We start from the raw sequence: 8022 nt of genomic DNA, 5'->3' as shown, positions 1-8022 counted from the left end.
ATTGATAAAGGGACAAATAGGATGAGTTCTTCACCCACTATCAGCCACACAATTGAGGATGAAGTGATGAAAAATATAGATGATGTTGTTGAGGATTAGCTTGTTAGTTTATGTTTATGCTATAACATTTAAATTAGGTTTTTTGTATGTTGGCCGAATATATTAAGGCCTTTTCTATGACATTTTTTTTTATCAATGAAAAGCTTAACTTTTTACTTCAAGTCTTGCGTTTTCATCCTGTTATTTTTCTTCTTTGATTGCTTGAGTGAACAATTAAGAGTTGGTGGGATTAGTTTGACTAGTGTCATTTAGATTAGTGGTCGAGAACTATATAGGTTCGAACAATACCACATAGATTAGTGGTTCGGAACTAAATCATTGGTTCAACTAGTACCACTTAGATTAGTGGCTAGGAACTAAATCATGGGTTTGACAAGTATCACATAGATTAATGGCTAGGAACTAAATCATGGGTTCAACCAATACCACTTAAATTAGTGGCCAAGACTTGTTGTGAAGCAAGAGAAAAGAGAGGAATGAACTTTTGTAGTAACCATTTTTCATTAATGATGTTGGTGCCTCATTAAAACCTTTCCGGCCAAAACCCTTAGGAAAACTGACTGGATAAGGAAAGAGTACACCAAGGTTACAAATTGTTGAATTGAATGAAGCGTTTAACTCAAATAAAAATTTAAAATGAGATACATACCAAGTGTCGAAGATAGGTTCGTCAGACAACCTTTTTAGTCTATAAGCGTCTTTGTCGATATCATCAAGTACGCTGAAAGGTCCCTCCCAATTTGCTTAGAACTTGCCTTCATGTTTCCTTACATTGCTTGCCATTCGCCAGACTAGGTCCCCTTTATGAAATGACCTTGGATGTAACTTGGAGTTATATTTTCTGGATGCCTTTTAGTTGGTTGTCGCTTCCTGAATATGGGCTTTTTATGTTCTTTCAACTAACAAGTCGAGATTGGTATTAAGGCAGGCTTCATTGAGGTCTTCATTGTAGTGTTCACGCCGTAAGGTTGGTTCTACGATCTCTACTAGTATCATGACATCAGTGTCATATACTAGGTTAAAGGACGTCTCCTTCATGAAAGATTGGGGAGTGCACTTGTATGCCAACAACACTTCTAACAATTCTTCTAGCCACTTGCCATTGGTTGAATCTAGTCTTTTCTTCATCCCTCATATCACTCACAAATTCTGGTCAACCATATGCTACCACATGGCAGAAACCCTAAGCACACATCTAAGCCAATCAAATTGTGTCATGTCACTCATATTCTTCCCCTCAAACCCTAGGAAAATTTCACCACCATTCCCGTACCACTACGCCACCACCATCAATCATCTCGCTAGCGGCAACATCATCTTCATGCATCTACAACAACATCATCAACCATCCAAGCTTCACTCATCACCACCAACTCTGCGTCTGAAGAAGAACGATGCATCCAGGTGATGCAACAGCAGAACCTAGTTATGCACATTCGTCAATCACCACGTATTAGCAGCAATTCATGTTGTCGACGTTCAACCTCAGCACTGCAAGCATCTATATTCACGCACCAAAACATGACGTAGAACCATGAGCTCCATAATCCATGTGGGCCACTAGAAAGTTCAATGGCGAGCAGCCATCAATAGCAGATCTGGGATTGCGACGAACCACCACACACCTACAATCATGCTGGCACCACGAGTGCAGATCTACACATGAATCAAACAACAGCATACGCAAGCCATACACTTGAAATGTAGAAACCTAATGGAGGAGAAAGAGAAACTTCATTTGAGAGAAATAAAGGATTGCCACATGTCAACTCCTCATTGGGTAGTCAACAGGTCAAACAACCAAGAGGTGTTACAAGTGTAAATATTAATATATTTGAATTTCTGTGTAAATTTGGACCACACGATTGCAAAAGGCTCGTTTGATAACGCTAAAGAAAATATTAGTTGTTGATAATTTATCATATATCTTTAAGAAATTAATTTATTTAATTATATCAGAAATTATCAACCAACTACATTTGTCAAATAGTTTTAAAATTGGGTTTATCTCTCCAAATATTTTTAGATATTCATAACTATTATGAAGATAAATGATATTTATGATTATTTTAAAGATACTTAAGAGATTTTAGCAACAGAAAAGCTCATTCCAAAAAAAGATCAAGAGAAACTATTTGTAAGATTTCTTGATGTGTTTAAGAAACTCCACATTAATATCCCATTTGCGGAGGCATTGGAACAAATGCCAAGATATGCGAAATTTATGAAGGACTTGTTGTCTAGGAAGAGGAAGCTGCAAGAAGATGAAACCATAATGCTCACAGAGTAGTGCAGTGCAATAATTCAATAAAAATTACCTCCCATGTTGAAGGATCCAGGAAGCTTTGTGATTCCATGTGAGATTGGAAATATAATGGTAAGTATGGCATTGTGTGATCTTGGAGCAAGCATCAATTTGATGCCTTTATGCATTTTTAAAAGGCTGGGTATTGGAGAAGTGAAACCTACTACGATAACTCTCCAATTGGCAGATCATTCAGTGACTTATCCATATGAAGTAGTGGAGGATGTCTTAGTAAAGGTTGATAAATTTATCTTTCCATCTGATTTTGTGGTCCTTGACATGGAAGAAGATATTAAAGTACCAATTATATTGGGAAGACCATTCTTAGCTACGGGAAGAACATTGATAGATGTACAACAAGACAAGTTGATGTTAAGAGTGGTTAAAGATAAAGTCACCTTCTTCATAAATGAAGCAATGAAGCATAAGGTGGACAAGAAGGATTGTTTCCGAGCTGAAACCATTGAGTCTTTGGTGTTAAAGGAAATCGATAATCATGGGAGGAAGAGTCTATTGGAGCTCACTTTGTTGTCAGGTATGCGAGCAGAGGAGTTACGTGAAGAAATGAGTGATGAAGAGGTGGTTCAATGTGCCCATCAATTAGAAGTTCTTAATTCTCATCTAGAGAATTTTCTGGCCATTTGTGACACTTTGAAGATTAATGAAGTTTCAGATGATGCAATCCGCTTGAGGCTTTTTCCTTTCTCATTACGGGATAAAACTAAAAGTTGGCTTTAGACACAACCTCAAGGCAATATTTCTACATGGGAAGATATGGTTACAAAATTTGTAACCAAATACTTTCCTCCATCCAAGTCAGTGAGAATGGGAAATGAAATCACTAATTTTGTGCAACAAGAAACTGAATCTTTGTACGAGGCTTGGGAAAGGTACGGGGAGCTATTGAGGAAATGCTCACATCATGCTTACCATATTTGTTGCAAGTCCAAATATTCTATAATGGTCTTGCACCATCTTTTAAAGCAATTCTGGATGCGGCAAATGGAGGATCGTTTAATTTGAAAACACCTGAGGAAGCTTTAGAGACTCTTGAGTTAATGCCAAGTAATACAGTGAATATGCAATTTGACCGACAAAATAGAAAAACTGGAGTGTTAGAGATCAATACCTTGGATGCTATCCTTGCCCAAAACAAGTTGTTAACACAAAAAATTAATGAGTTGACGTGGAAGTTGGGTAATATGCACGCAAAAGCAGTTAATAGAACGTCTCTACTATGTGATTTTGGTGGAGGAATGCATCAAAACGGTGACTGTCAAGTAACTTAATAAGAGGCGCAGGTGAATGCAATGAGCCAATAGTAGAATCAGTTTGGTAGTAATTTTTCAAATTAGAGGAACCCACCAAACAGACCTTGGAGTGGTCCAAATCAATCTAATCAACTAAAGCCTCCTTATCGATATCAAGCATAATCTAGCAACCAAGGAAGTAAGTTGTCTAATTTGGAGAGTGTTATGGAAAAGTTAACGGTCCAAACCTCAACATTTGTGGAGCAGACTTCTAATTTCATGAATGAGACAAGGGCTAACCTCAAGAATCAAGAAGCTTCAATCCAGAAATTGGAGAATCATATTGATCAACTTAACAAGATTGAAGGTGGAGGAAACGAGACATTCAAGGTAGAATTGAAACCACTTCCTTCTCACCTTAAATACAGTTTCTTTGATGAGACAATGCTCAATCCTGTCATTATAAGCAATGAACTTACTGTTGTTGAGGAAGAGGAGCTTGTAAAGGTGTTGAGGGAGCACAATACTGCTATAGGTTGGAAATTGATGATTTGCAAGGTATTAGTCCTATGGTGTGCATGCAAAAAATTTATTTAGAAGAGAACTTCAAACCTATTTGTCAACCACAAAGAATGCTAAACCCCACAATGAAGGATGTGGTCAGGAAAGAAGTGAATGGGTGGTGCATGTGCATTATTACACGTGGTAATTATTTATCCAATTTTTGATAGTGAATGGGTGAGCCCAGTTCATGTGGTGCCTAAGAAAGGTGCGATGACAGTAGTGAAAAATGAAAAGGATGAACTCATTCCCACGCGAAAAGTGACTAGGTGGCGCATGTGCATTGATTATAGAAGACTTAATCAAGCCACAAGGAAGGGCCATTTTCCACCCCCGTTTATAGAACAAATGCTTGAGAAATTGGATGGACATGAGTACTACTATTTTCTAGATGGTTATTCTGGTTACAACCGAATAGTCGTGGCTCCTGAAGATCAAGATAAGACAGTATTTACATGCCCCTATGGAGTCTTTACATACAAGAGGATGCCCTTCGGTCTCTGCAATGCACCTGCAACATTTCCAAGGTGTATGTATTCCATTCTCTCTGATTTGGTTGAAAATTGCATTGAAATTTTCATGGATGATTTTTCTGTATTTGGCTCTTCATTTGATTCTTGCCTATCTAATTTGACCTTAGTGTTGAAAAGATGTCAAGAAACTAATTTAGTACTAAACTAGGAAAAATGTCAATTTATGGTAAAAGAGGGCATTGTTCTTGGTCATCAAATTTCTGCCAAAGGTATTGAGATAAGCAAAGGTGGAAATAATTGAACAATTACCTCCTCCATGTAAAAGGGGTAAGAAGTTTTTTAGGACATGTAGGTTTTTATAGGCGGTTTATTAAAGATTTTTCTAATATTGCAAAGCCTATGACAAACCTTCTAGAAAAAGAAGCTCCTTTTGTGTTTGACGATGCATGTTTGCAAGCATTCATCACTTTAAAGAAATAACTTGTCTATGCTACTATAATTAAAGCACCTATTTGGTCTTTACCATTTGAACTTATGTATGATGCTAGTGATTATGTTGTGGGTGTTGTATTAGGACAGAGAAAAGACAAAGTGTTTCATGTTATTTATTATGCCAATCGTATATTGAATGAGGCTCAAAATAATTATGCCACGAATGAGAAAGAATTGCTTGCTATAGTGTTTACTTTTGATAAATTTAGATCTTATCTTGTGGGGTCTAAAGTTATTGTTTACATTGATCACGCTACTTTGAGGTATTTGCTTGCTAAGTAGGATGCCAAACCTCGATTAATCCATTGGATTCTCTTGTTACAAGAGTTTGACTTGGAGATTCGAGATAAGCAAGAGAAGAAGAATTTAATAGCTGACCACCTTTCAAGACTGAAGATTGGTGGGGATGATGCTCGAGAAATACAACCTATTTCACAGGAGTTTCCAGATGAGAAGTTACTCGCCATTACTACTTTGCCATGGTTTGCGGACTTTGCCAATTTTAAAGTTGTTGGTATAATTCCTCATGCCTTGACTTTTCAACAGAGAAAGAAATTCTTGCATGATGTTAAAGGTTATTTCTGGGATGATCCTCTGTTGTTTAGAAGATGTGGTGATGGTATTATTAGGCGATGTGTTCCTGACAATGAGTTTGAGAGTATCCTTTCGCATTGTCATGGATCCGATTATGGGGGGCATTTCAGTGTTGAAAGAACAACTTCTAAAGTTTTACAAAGTGGCTTCTATTGGCATACTCCTTTTAAAGATGCCCGTGGTTTTATTGAGAAGTGTGATAGATGTCAAAGGGTAGGAAATATTTCCAAGAGAAATGAGATGCCTCTAAACAACATTTTGGAAGTGGAAATTTTTTATGTGTGGGGTATTGATTTTATGGGGTCATTTCCTTCCTCTTTTTCAAACAAATACATTTTGGTTGTAGTGGATTATGTGTCAAAGTGGGTGGAGGCTAGCACATTACCATCAAATGATGCTAAAGTGGTAATTTCTTTCATCAAAAGGCACATATTTTTTAGGTTTGGGGTGCCAAGAGCAATCATTAGTGATGGAGGTTCACATTTCCATAACAAGAAATTTGCAACACTTTTGGGAAAATATGGTATCAACCACAAGATCGCTACTCTTTACCATCCACAAACCAGTGGGCAAGTGAAAATTTCCAATATGGAGTTGAAAAGAATTTTAGAGCAAGTCGTGAGCTCATCCAAGAAAGATTGGTCTAGGAAACTAGATAATGTACTTTGGGCTTACCGTACAACTTTTAAAACTCCTATTGGAATGTCTCCATATCAACTGGTGTTTGGGAAATCATGTGATTTACCGGTGGAATTTGAGCACAAAGCATTTTGGGCTATTAAATTCTTGAATTTCAATTTGAAGATTGCAGGTGAGAAGAGATTATTGCAGTTGGATGAGTTGGATGAATTTAGGCTACAGGCCTATGAGAATGCTAGCATCTATAAGGAAAGAACCAAAAAATGGCATGATAAAAGAATTGTGTATAGAGAGCTTACACCAGGACAACATGTGTTATTATATAATAGTAGGCTCAAATTGTTTTCTAGTAAGTTAAAGTCCAGGTGGTCTGGCCCGTTTGTTATGAGACAAGTGTTTCCCCAAACCTCAATTCAAAAAGAAGTTTTAGAGTGAATGGTCAAAGATTAAAGGTGTATGTCGGTGGTGTTTTTTTAAAAAATATGGCCAATGCTGCATTAACATCACCACAGACCAGGTATTCTGAATGAGTGCTCTTCTCTTAAAAAAAACGAAAAAAAGAAAGGGGAAATTCAACAACGTGACTGTATAGTGTGCAGAAAAGGGGAAATTATTTTTCACCCACCAAAACCCTAAGCCCCCAATTTTCTCGTCCAATTCTTTTTCCTCTACTCTGCTCACGTTTTCCACTCTGCTCACTCACGTTTCCTCCTTCGCACCATTCATCGGCCACCATCACTGATTAACACCGGCGACAATGTGCCATTCAAGTGGCCTCCTTTCGACCAGGAAGCCACCTTGTTCCGCTCAAATATTCACACCTGTCACCATTAGCTCATCTCAGTCGTCGCAACCTCGAGCCTCTCCAGAATCTCAAGCTTCTCCATAACCTCGAGTTTTTCCAACATCTCGAGCCTCTCTAGAACCTCGACCCTCTCCTACACCTAGTTGTGCGACTTCCACGTATTCTCAGACAATGGAGACGTCTACCGGCACCAGGAAACAAAGGCATTCTTCTTCCTCTACGGACTATGACCATGATATTGCCTTCCAAAATGAAGAACAAAAACACAGGTATGTTTCTCTGATTAAGCGGGTTATTCTCCTTACTCGGTATATTGATGAAAATACTTTGAATACATTGGGGAAGTTAGACGGAATGACTGCGATGCTAAATAAAATTGGTTAGACCACTTTTGTGAACTTGAAAAACCTTGCTTATGAGAGAATCACTCTTGAATTTCTTAGTTCTGTGAGCACAAATATTTTGCAGGGAAAGAATTGGATAGAGGGGTTAATTAAGTTCTGATTGCATAAAATTAATTATACTCTTGAGTTGGCTGAGTTGAATGTTATTTTTGGGTTTCCTTGCGGTGGTGAAAGGAGGTACCCTCGTGTTTTTAATGAACATGCCTTTTGGTGTCGTTTATCTACTGCTAGTCAATTTGTTTCCTCTGATTTTGAGGAATTCCACATCCATCACCCCTGTTTTTCATATGCTCATCGATTATTAACTCACACATTGTTTGCTCGGGCTGATAGCATTGTTACTGTGAGGAATTCTGAGTTATTATTTATGTGGGGTATGGTCAATGATATTCACTTAGACTCAAGTGCATGGTTAGCTCGTCAACTTACTAAGGTTGGG

General features: G+C 37.8%; 1 non-coding gene across 1 annotated transcript; it reads right to left on the bottom strand.

Moving 5' to 3' along the window:
• Positions 1 to 3187: 3187 nt before the first annotated feature.
• Positions 3188 to 3293, bottom strand: LOC114165596. The gene has a single exon (XR_003599738.1). It is a non-coding gene; the product is annotated as a small nucleolar RNA R71 (small nucleolar RNA).
• Between the last annotated feature and the right edge of the window lie 4729 nt (positions 3294 to 8022).

This window comes from Vigna unguiculata, chromosome 1 (genome assembly GCF_004118075.2).
Source record: "Vigna unguiculata cultivar IT97K-499-35 chromosome 1, ASM411807v1, whole genome shotgun sequence".
NCBI lineage: Eukaryota > Viridiplantae > Streptophyta > Magnoliopsida > Fabales > Fabaceae > Vigna > Vigna unguiculata.
Note: the sequence above shows the minus strand (reverse complement) of the source record. Positions and strands in the feature narration are given on the sequence as shown.